This window comes from Haliaeetus albicilla, chromosome 8 (genome assembly GCF_947461875.1).
Source record: "Haliaeetus albicilla chromosome 8, bHalAlb1.1, whole genome shotgun sequence".
Taxonomy (NCBI): Eukaryota; Metazoa; Chordata; class Aves; order Accipitriformes; family Accipitridae; genus Haliaeetus; species Haliaeetus albicilla.
This window is the reverse complement of record NC_091490.1, coordinates 36859859-36872112: the sequence shown is the minus strand read 5'-3', so window position 1 is coordinate 36872112 and position 12254 is coordinate 36859859. Positions and strand designations below refer to the sequence as shown.

At 39.0% G+C, this 12254-nt stretch overlaps 1 protein-coding gene across 5 annotated transcripts in view; it reads right to left on the bottom strand.

Annotated features, from left to right (window-relative positions):
- DNM3 (dynamin 3) overlaps window positions 1-12254 on the bottom strand; it is a 190947-nt gene that overhangs the window by 159968 nt on the left and 18725 nt on the right. For 2 of the 5 annotated variants that reach the window (XM_069789849.1, XM_069789850.1), the window contains exon 3: window positions 11085-11232. The exons of the other annotated variants lie outside the window; for them this stretch is intronic. The gene's annotated coding sequence lies outside the window, so the exon portion shown is untranslated. The remainder of the gene's footprint in view (window positions 1-11084; window positions 11233-12254) is intronic. 5 annotated transcript variants of the gene reach the window in all.

Here is a 12254-nt window from a genome sequence, read left to right as displayed (position 1 = left end):
ATTCCACTTTCACCAGTTCAGCTGATTAGCTCTTCCAGGCCTCTCTGTTGCCCGCACTAAGGGGACCACCACATCCATAATTTTGGAGGAGATTTCAACTCGTTCATTCTACATGTCCTTGATTTCCATTGATTCCTGTAACATAAATGTGTGCTCTCCAGGCATTACTCTGAGGAATATGCACTTGAATTTTGTGGGGATTTTGTTGGGTTTGTTTGGGGTTTTTTTTTCCAAAAGTTATCTGTGCTCCCAATTTATTTAGTAAATCTCGTCCCACAAGAGGTAATGGACATTTTGGCATATACAAAAATTCACGCCTAATCTCTCGCTTTCCCATGACACCAACCACCGACATAGAGAACTTACTCATAGGTTCCTTACAGCTATTTAACACAGAATAAGTTGCCCCTGTATCTGCTAAAAATTTAACAATTTCATTTCCCAGCTTGACTGGAACCAGGGGCTTGGCTGGGGCTCAGCGCCTGGTCCCCGTCAATCAGAATCCTCTGTACCAATCGTTAGTAAATCGGCCTCAGGGATAGGGGGAGAAGGGGGAGACCAAGTATGTTTCCCCCTCCTCCCCATTCCCTTCCACATCCCTGTCCTCTCGGGAAACCCCTTCCCCTGGAGGATGTTTGTGTTTGAGTAAATGCTGCTGCTAAAACAGCAGCCTTTTGCTTCTGATCTTTTAGTTTCTCCTTTAGTTCCCCCCCCCAACTCTTCTCTGTTATTATACACCTTATAAGCAATCTCAATCAGTTGAGATATTGTCACTCATTAACATGTTTTAATCAAATACTGACAATTTGCATTTCTTTCTTGTTTCATAATCATTTCTTAAAGCAAAGAACATATCCACATATAGGATTCCATCTCACTTATCTTGCCTTCTAAAAAACATTAGCTGTAAAATGGTATTATAATTCAAAGTTCCCATTTCCAGCCATTTTTCTTCATCATCTAATTTATACTCTGGCCACCACTGAGTACAGTACTCTTAATTTTTTCCTTGTTAGGGGATCCCCACCAAACTTGTTCCAATGTTTCAAAATACAACCCAACAGTGAAGCTTTAATTATTCCCCTTTCCTCAGAGGAAGCCGAGTTTCCCATTTGTAAATATTCTCCAATATAACCTAATACAACAATTTAAAACAACCAGTAGTACCAAAAATACAAGCACACCAAACCAAACCCAACTCTCTACCTGCACCAGTCGTCACTGTACTAACGCAGGAGAGATAAAATACCTCCAACCAGCAGCTGCAATTAATCCACCAATTTGTACCTTAAACAGATACACTTTATAATATCAAAATAGCAATATCTCTACCTCAGTTCCAATCGATCACTTACCACCCACCAGGAAATTGCCCCAGAAAAAAAAACCCCAATGCGCGCTGGAGTCCAGCTCGCGATTCCTCCAGCAGTAGCAAGCCTTGATTGAAATCCGGTTTTAAAGCCCCACCTGGGTTGCCAAAACTGTTACCTGATCAGAAAGTGACTCCTGAAACACACAAAGTATGTTTAGAGAGGAGACATTGCTTTATTCTGCGCAGGGTGCAAGGTGGAAGATTTCCACTAATTGAGCACACCTGCTGAGGTTTTCAGTCCATACTTACACACTCTAGTTAAAGCACCATGCCTATCTAATACATATGTTCCACCTAACTATTGCATATTCATTATTTTGAGCAAGCATGATGTTGGTCTCTTGAGTGATCATCCCAGAGTCGTCTGCACCTGCGGGGGTCTCTGGTGGTATTGGGTGGTCGTTTGGGGAATACCCCTACTCCTTTTGTCCTTTGGTGGGCATTCATCATCTGAGAACACCAGGGGCTTTGTTTCTCTAGCCAAGCCCTACTTTCTCAATGGGGAAGGAGGATGTATGTCCTTAATTAGCAAGTCTATGACTCTGAAATGTCCGTTATCTGGTGCCTTGACTATTATCCAAACACTCCTTAAGCATCCTCTATTATAAGCAGAATCTTAAACTAGATAAGCTTCACCTTTAGTACACTAAACAGTCGTTGAATAGCAAGCATATCACACTTCTCATGTTTTAGTTTTGTTTTTTTCTTTAAGCTATCCCCACCTTCTCATTTGTTAACCAGTCTTTCGAAGGCTTGAGGCAACAGGTAGAGAAAACCGGGAGTGGAGTTGAGCCGGGAAGGAGGGTGGGACAGGGGGAAGGGGTCCTAAGATTTTATTTTATTTCTCATTATCCTTGTTTTGATTTGGTTGGTAACCAATTTTGTTTCTTCCCCAAGTTGAGCCTGTCTTTTGCCCGTGACCATAAGTGGTAAGTGATCCCTCCCTGTCCTTGTCTCAACCCACGAGTGTTTCTCTATATTTTCTCCTCCCCATCCCACCGGGGGTGGGGGAGAGGAAGAAGCTGCTTTGCAGTGCTTTGTTGCTGGCTGGGCTTAAACCACAATACACATGATTTTAACAAAGGAGTTCTGTACATTTTCAAAAGTTCATAATGAAAATAAGATCACTTAAGAACACGGTAATGTTTTTAACACAGCTCCTCATTTCCTAAAAACTTCTTGTAGTCTAGATCCAAACCATGCTTAAGAAGTTTGTAAAAACTTTTATAGATACAGCTGTGATTTTGCTGAAGTGGGAGAACACAATTAATTCCTAAGTCTTCAATACCATACAACTTGCCCTCTTACCTCAAAAGGGCATCAACCGGTAATCAGGGATAGATACAGCCTAATTTGTTAGACTCAAACTTGACACTAGGTCCCTGTTTCGACACTTGAATCCAAATACTGATACTAATTATTGTAACCTTCTGGATTTACTGCCCTAGAGGTGCATAACCAAAAGCACATCTCAGGATTTTAAAACTGGGGTTTCTTCCTTCAAAACAGAACACACAAGTTTATCTCATACAGCAAGGCTGTAATCAGAAATAATGACATAAATGGTAACCACAGACACAAGCTCACATCCTGTCCCCACAGGGTCTAAGCAGTAGGACTGGAGAAAGGCTGAACAAAGTCGTGTATGTTCCAGTTCACTTCATCCTGCAATCAAGGCCTGATCTCAAAGTTCCACTTAGATGTTTCTTCCCCAGGAAAACGCTTCTTGGTAAAAAGCCCTCAAACATCAGGGCAAAGAGCTTGCTTGGTACTCAAAGAAAGAACAGCAACTCAGGAGACCTGATCTGAGAATATAGATTAATAGAGGGCCTTATGCATCGGTACCGAAGTCTGTTTCCCAAAAGTCACTTTATTACTATTGCTGACAGAGCTGTTATAAAAAAAAATTTAAAAATAGTTGAAACCATAACAACAGTTAAAGCAAATTGACAGCCAACAAAGGAGAGAGAGGAAGGGAAAACAACAAATACCGACTTCTCTGTGCTACAATACCATCATCCCTCCAGATTCAAAGTGCAAGGGACAGGGAAACCCTCCCTTGTTAAGACAAAAATAATACATCTCTTATTTTAAAAACAAGAGAGCACCTAACAAAAGCCTCCATCTCACTTTTGACAACTTAAGATTTCCAGAATATCTTGTATTCCTTTTTAGCTCTAGAAGCAAAATGACAATGAATGGGGGTTTTGTATGTTTCATGGCCAACTATTAATTAAAAAAAACCAAGGAATATTAAAATATTTCAAAGTGAAATATATTATGATGCACAAAATAAAATACCTCAGTTGCTCAAGCAATGCTCTACCATTTGAGCATTCACATTTGTAACATTTGCCATCTCAAAGTTGGAAAATAGCTACCTACTGAAAAAAAAGAGCTGACAAATGGTTTTAATTTTGTTCTCAGTTCTTCATGCACTGCTCCTGGCATAAAATAAAATGTATTCTTCTCAGTTACCTTTTTTTTTCCCCAGTGGTTCATCAGATTTTCTCAGAAACATATTTCAAAATTAAATAATTAATACTTGGTGCCCAGTTGTAATCAGTTGACTGACTCAGCTGATAATCAAGGAAGCTTTTCTCTTCATTTCACTTAACACTCAGTAACAGAAAGAGTCTCTGTCTGACACGGCTTCAAGGTAATTCAAATGAAAATGTTTACTACTTTTTAGCTGTGTTAATATTTATCAAGAGCTCATTCCTCCTGGTGACATCTGCAGTCCCACTAGTTCTGAAGGAATAGACTTTACAACGGTTCATAACCTGTGGTGAGACGCGCAGCCTACAGAATAAGAATCCAAATGAACAAGCAGTGCCTTGTCCTGCTCCTCTCGCCTGTTCTTGGCAATCATCAAATTCTGACTCAGTTAACACTGGAACCAGAGACATAAAACTAATAAAACAATTTAATGTTTTCTCCATGAATATCACCTATAATCTTCTCAAAACTAATAATGCAAGCTATGCGTTATTTGGTAATATATATATCATCAGTAAACTATTTTTCTTAGTTACTAGTATCTCTAGATAGAATTAACTGTAGATGTTCTTCTCTATACTTCTATCAGTAAAATTAAATCCCTTTCTGTTGCTTAACAGCTTTCGCCCAATGTGAGAACAATTAGAGGAAAATTCTTCGCAGAGAAAGTCAGTAAGTCTCTGCTTCCTTGCTCTGCTGAAATATTTTTCTAGCCCAAAGGAGGCCAGTCATTTGCATGGTAGGAATAGATTTATTATCTAGGTAAGTGATAATATCTTCACAGAACAGAAGTTTCCTCATTTCTGTTCATCTAGCCATGAGCCATGGCTAAATTAAGGGGGAAAAAAAAAAGAAAAAAGGTAATTTTTGCTGGAGGGACTTGGATAGCAGGTACCCATAATAGACTGACAGCGAGACAAATCACAGATTTACCCCTAATTTTGCAATCCAGCAATAAAGCACAGCTGAGTTCTACTGTAAGTCACTCCTCACACAGGCATTAAAACTGTGTGTGACTTAGCACTGATCTATTTGGCATTTTGGGTCTGCAGCTGTTTTGTAAAGATACAGTCTTCCCCCCCTGCCTTTTTTTTTTTTCCCCCCTAAAAAACTCCAAACAGCAGTAGCCATGTGATTACAAGAGATTTGGGGTGAAAAGTTATTCAACATCCTGCTTTTAGATTTTATTTGTATCTTAAACAAGAAAGCTACACATACTTGAAAGTACAGCATCATGGGTCTCTTACCTAAGTCCCACAAGAATCGGCAAACTTGAAAACTATTCATTTCTTGGTGTTGCCTTTCACGTACCGTTTAAAGGGCTGCGGGCAGGTATTTGAGGATCTTTGAGGGTCCTAAATATTATTTAGTATTTATTTTCCACAGGGCAAATGTGACAACAGGAGCAGGTAATCCAACATGCCTCAGTTCACACGGTCTTGATGCCAGCCGCAATGCCAAACAGCTAGCAGCTTTGGGAAGTTCAGCAGCAGGGCCGCTGCAGGGACGTCCCCCGGCATGACGCTCGCTGCTACCAAGTGGGCACCTTCTGTCCCAAAGGCATGCCAACCTTGCTTCCCTCTTCCTCCTTTAGCTCCTGCTACACTGAAGCCATATGGAGGGCAGGTGGGTCACATGGGTGATGTTTGTAAACCCCTTCCCACAAGGCTTTAATGATCCCTGAGCCCCAGGCCTCGGAGTCATGGTTTGCCTTGCAAAGAAAAAATCGCGTGGGTAAAAACTCGTGTGGGTCGACACTCCCATGGAGGAGGAAACACTCATGGCGGGGGAGGAAACTAGCGTGGGAAAAAACACTCACATGAAGGGAAAAATCACGTGGAGGAAAAACTCGTACAGGGAGCTGGGGGAAACTCATGTAGGGGATAAACTCACATGGGTGGGAATTGCTGTGGGAGAGAAATCACAGAGGGGGAAATTCATGTGGGAAAAACACTCGTGAGGGAAAAAATCATGTGGAGGAAAAAACTCACTATGGGAGTGGGGGGGAAACTCGCAGGGGGGAAGGGGGAACACAAAACACGCAGGGAGGGGGGGAAACGCTTGTGCTTGAACATTCATTCCTATGGGGTGGGGGGGAGGAGGGGCCCGAGGTGGGCAATTGACAGACAGGGGCTACACCCAGGATACACCCAGCTACACCCAGGATAATCCACAGCAGGTAACTCACTTGGGATAACCTGCCACAGATAATTCACTCTGGATAACTGACCCACACTGGATAATCCCCACCAGATAAGCCCCAGAAATGGGTGGGGGTTTTCTGCTTTTCATAGTATAAAGATTAGGGGTTTTTGCTTTTTCTAAAATTTTCAATTTGGGTTTTTTCCAGCACTTTTCCACAACAACAAAAAAAAATTATTTTTGGTTTTGTGCATGAAAATGGGGGTTTTGCTTTCCAGCTGCACAAATGCAGGCAGACTTGACTTTTCTGGGAACTTCAAATTGTTATTTTTTTTCCCTATTGCAGACCCAGAACCAGGGGTTTGGGGGTATTTTTGTGCCATGGTGGTGGCTCCTGCTCTGTGTGCATGGCCCCACAGGGGAAAGTCCCTGTTTGGGGGAAACTGGCCCCAAACTGGGATGGGAAAAGGGGGAAAAGGGGGAAGGGACAGCTTTTGAAAGTACTTTTATATCTGCAAGCAGGGCAGGGGTGTCGAGTTTTTAAAGCCTTTCTATAAATAGGGTTTCTTTGCATTTTAAAAACCTTATATATCATAGATATTTGCGCTTATGTATCTATTTACACAGATATATTTAGGGAACATATATGGTTTACCTGTATTATCTATTTCCACTTATAATATAGAATATCTGTTTAGACTCCTTATCTCTGTTTACACTTTTCTATATTTACACTTATTGTATAGAATGTCTTTAGCCAGACTGCACATGCTTTAATGCAATCTTCAGTTTTCAGCTTTCATACACAGAAGAATACTAGGAAAACATTTTATTTACATTTTTGTGGGAATGGACACAAAGCCAGACAAGAAAAAGTGATCCTGCCTAATGCCTAGTTTTCAGACATGTATTTTTCTGTATAAAGCTGAAGTTAAGAGAAAGAAGAATTAGATAAAAAATTAAAACATTGTCTTTGCATGTAGAATACGTAGAACGAAAAAGCTACCACAGCAGATTTCTCCTTGGTGCATCCAACCACAAGTGTCATGGTAAGTGATTATTTCTTCAATTTTTATTAAATTATACAAATCATACAAACAAGTGTTCTGGGATAACATATTTGAAAATGCTTCTCATTTTTCCTGTGAGTTATTTCTCTCTCTGCTTTTATGATTCAATCTAGCACGTTATATTGTTATTAACAGTAAATAGCCATTGTTGTTGTCAAACCATTTAAATTACATACACACTTGAGGTATTTCATAAATCTGTCTCTAAAAGAAACATGCAAGATAATTTAAAAACCTTTACTGTACCCAAGACACCTACCACACCTTTATTTAAAAGCCTGCTGCCCTTTAATAAAAAAATAGACAGATATGATGGGGTTTTTTGCCCTTAATGAATTTGTGTTGTCTGCTATTCACCTCAAGTACTTTGCAGATGGTTAGTTAATAACTAATTACAGATTTCTTTTTCCTAAAAGTGAACTTTGACTGATTTTTCTGTCACTTTTCTTTATTATCTTTTTGTCCTTGAAGACCTCCAAATGCCTTCCTGCTGATGAAGTCTCTAAGATCTTTTGTGTTAGCTGAAATAACCAATCTAAATTATTTTTATAAATTTCTCATTTTCTGTTAGAGGATTGTTTTTGCCACCAGATGGCAATAAAAGATGGGTATGTTTGAGGAGTAGTCTCACAACAGAAGATACTTGCATTAAAACTCAGCAACCTCAATAGAAGATAACATCTGCAAGACTTCAGAAAAAAAAAAAAAATCAGAATGTCTTTTGAACCTCATGCTGATTTACTTTCCACTTAGTGTTCTAATTCACGGACCTGAAGCAAATGTGGATATTGTATATATGACTCATTCATCTGAATATGTCCACCTCAATAATGATTTTCAAAATCTGTTAATCTGCTACTTCTTTAGCAGAGACCAAAGTGAGACCATGAAGAAAATCTGAAATTCCTCCAAACACAGTCATCAAAATGAGGAAAATAACCCTCCTAGAGCCAAGATATTTTAACGTGTAAATAACAAAAAACAGGATTTATATAGCAGGTGATGTATTTTTAACAGAAGACCTACAACAAAGGCTTCACCCAAAAGCTAAGTACATTTTTTCTTGTCACTGCTGTTTAAGAAACATACTATCCAGTCTCAAAAAATCTAGATAATTATTTCCCTTCCACAGGCAGGAGAAAGCACAGCAAGAGGAAGAACAGATTGCCTAAGGTTATACATCAGGTGTGGCAACAAAAAAAAAAAAAAAGAAAAAAAAAGAAAAAAACCCCACCTCTCAAGACCTTCTCAGGCATTTCAAGTCATTACCTTCCCAAAGCTTACTCAGCAGCACCATTTAAAAGTATCTATTAACTCTTATAAAACACATTTAATCTTACTGATCATTAGATCAAAGAATCACAAAGCTAGGAAGCATACTGAAAGTTGTGAAACAAAAATTTGGAATGTTTAAGAAACAGGCTTTAACAAATAAATAATAAATAAACTAGGAGAATGCATAATGCATTCCTCCTCCTGAAAAGGAATCATGAGTAAGAAAGTGAGAGACCAGCACTCTCCACTCATTGTTAACTGCTGAAATACCACAACAGTTTCGCATTTAAAACAAATGCTGTCTGGTGAGAAAGAACGAGCTCCCTGTATCTTACGCAGCAGTCAAATACTCAAAGAACCAGCATGACTTTTGCGTGAATTTAGACATCAGACTCTCAGAAAATAAACAGCCTTCACATCCAACTTCTCACCCGGGAAAAGAGCAGGTGCAATTCCTCCCACATACATCCTCTGAATGGCTAAACTAATTTATCACAGCTGTCTTGCCTGCCTTTTAAAACCTGAAGTTCAGCATCAGACAGCCTCCCAGCTAACAGCACCCTGTCCACACCTGTGCCTTCTAAAAACTCACTGAATTGCATCTTCCCAGATGGGACTATTTTGTCCAAAAACATTCTCTACTCTGAGGTCCTTTGGAGACTAGCAACAACGAAAGCACAAGAGTCTTGTTAGACCTGACACTAGATATTCCCAAGGCTGGGGAATTGCCCAGGGCCAAATGCAGTGACCAGAGAGAACAGCATCAAGCTGCACTTGGATTACTTAGCATGCTTGATGTCAGATGGGAACTTTTTTTCAGTTGTGACTTCTGGGTGGGAAACAAAGCTACTTTACCAGAATTTAGGCCTGTTTATTGCAGAACAAAGACGACATGCTTATTTGGTTCTATTCTCTCTTCCAGCAAGACATCATATATGCCATTTTTCTTCAGGAGAAGAGGAGCAACTGAACCAAAAACATGAGATGAAGAATAAGAATGAAAAATTGTGACCCTACCTACAAGACTGCCAACTAACTACTTTGGGACAAGTAATGAGTATCAGCCTCTCACTGCAAGAAGAAAGCCACCTTGGAGCCTCAAAGTATTTACAAGATGGAGATTTTTTTCTTCCCCTCTCTCCTCTAGCCAGTACAGTAATTTACTGAATACAGGCCACATTTACAATTTTATGTGGAATGCAGCTGGGCAGTCCCAAATGAGACTCAAAGTAGGATAGTCAAGAACAAGTCAGAGTCCTTCAGAGGACTGTAAATTATTTTTAACATCCATATTTTGGTTTATTCTATGCTACTAGGTATTTCTCACATTATCAAACTCTGAGGAAAACAGTCACAACTACTAAAGACTACTTGTCAGTTGCAATATTTAATTAAAACTTTTGTCTTTGCCTCCAAGATTTCAGCAGAGTACAGTATTTGCATGGATGTGGAAGTGCAAATGGCGTAAAGCCATTCAGGAATTGTACTGTTCCCACCAAAATATGTTAGTGATTAAAGGAGGTCAACAGGTCACTACAAAACAGCTTTGTACTCATTACACAGAATTTTTAAAGAAAGAGGAAGCAAACAAAATTTTAAAAAAATAATATTCCACATATCATGAGATAAATCCCCTAGTATTGAATTATTTCATGTTACCCCTTGCATATTCACAGCGGTAACAGCTCTTTACCCAGATGTGTTAGATGTCGGAGGGCCCCTGATAACTCCTCACAACAAAATCCTGCTGCACCCTTCCATGACATGTCCAACCCTAATAACGAGTGGTCAAAGTTTCCTCTTACTTGGGTGTGCACAAATGCTTCAGCTGCCAATCTTTTTCCCTTAGTGCAATGACTCAAAAGTTAAATGAAGCTTTAACCTCCTCTGTCAATCAAATTCACATTCCAAAAAGATTCTCAGCCAGTTCCAAAACGTTGCTAAAATATCTTGCAGTCATCTCTGCATGCCTATATAGAAAGTGCCCCCTCCCTCGCAAGGAATACTATAAGGTTAAGAATAGTTACTTTCAAAAGAGCCAAGGAAGATCCTAGGATTAGAGATCAGTTAAGCTTGCTACAGCAGCAAGAACCTGATACAGTCCTCTAATTACTTTCTATAACATTTTAGATAATTATGGACTTGATAAAAATCACTCCAGCATCTGCTTCCTGTAAAAGAACACTGTGCTTCTCTAAACAGTTTATTTTCTTTTTTTAACATTAGTTCAGAAAGATAAAGGTGGCTTAAAAGATAAAGCTATTTGGAATTTCACCACCAAAAACAACAGCAGCGGAACAAAGTTTAAAGAAAGTAACAAAATAATTAAAGCTTGCATTTTAAAGGTCTTGGCATCTAATCCCAAACAAGAAATACACAGGATTTCCTAAAGGGAGAAATATGTCTTGACATCCAGTAAACACAAAATTAGGCTCAAGCTCAGTTCTTCAGAATTTTTGAAGTTTTTGCTGTGTTACTAAGTTATAATGAAGAACTATTTTTCAGCAGAGAAAGTACCTAGAGGCCTGCCTAAAGCTAGTAATACTATGTGAACATATTAATGGGGAAAATACCAGGAAGAGAGAAGCCCTTTCATTGCCCCCTTAACCCAAGGACAATGATGATTTACAAAATAGGGCAATACAGACCAGTAGGGGTAAGTTTAGGATGGATGTCTAAGAATCAGTATTTAACCACTTGAGGTTAGAGTGTAAGAGTTTACTTACTAATTCGTATGTCCCAGCAGTTTAGTCATTTTGTTAGGAATGCCAGCACAGAGCTTGATTCTTTTCTTTCTTCTGCTCTTACATGGTGCTGGGAAAATTAGATGAAGATTCTCCATAGCTAGGCCTTATTGATGCATTTCTGCATGCTCTGTCAGAGATCAAAAGCCAGATATGCAGAAATGGCAAGAGTTCATATCTCCAACTAAAACAAACTTCATCTTTTATTATAAATATATATAAAGCACTACAAGCATATTACACACTTGAAAGTCCTAAAGTTTCTAAGCTGAGAACACAGAAATATTGGATTCTGCAGTTTTTCCTTTCTCTTCCACAGTATAAACACCATGGAAAATTTCACAGAGGCCTTGAAAGTATGAATGTGCTTTAAAAGCAGTAATTCAGAAAAAAACCTGGAGCCTAGGCAGACTGAAGCCTACCTTTCCGCTGAACAACAAAAGGACCTTTTAGGAAAAACATGCACACAAAAAATTAATTACCCTCACACGTAGGGCAGACTAAAGTTCTACGGACAGATTCAATTTTGTTTCTTCCCCAGTTTCATCACATTCCATAATTTAAATAGCACTTTTTATTTTTAAATGCTGTTTCAGGTGTTATTTCATTTCTTTTTACCATTTTAAGTAGAAGTCAATAGTAATCCAGTGATTTTGTTGCTTCTAAACCAATGTAAGCAACAACAACAAAGAAATTTGAACAATGGAAAACCATAGCTGCTTTTATATATACTAGGAAACTAAGCTACACAACAGCAGATTAAGTGCCCCTTGGAAGAGTACAAAGTGGTTAATTCTGATGAAAGATCTTAATACACCACATAGCTCAGTGGTATACAAATACTGTATTTTTATTTTTGACCAGACAAATACACAGAAGCCTCGTTCTCCCTCAGTCTACCTTCTGCTCTATTTAGTGCAGTGAGCCCAACCAAAAAAGACAAGTCACAAAAACAAGCTGTGGGGAATCAAATCTGTGTGCGCTGGAGCAAGAGTTAAAGGTAGAAGTACAGCAATTTTGGTGTGTTAACTAGTACAACTGTAAAGTTCATCAAGAAACAAATAAATCAAAGCTAATTTCTAAAACACTTTGTATGTAATACTGTTTTTCCACTGCTTCAAGTCTGATCTCGGATTAAATTTACTATGTACT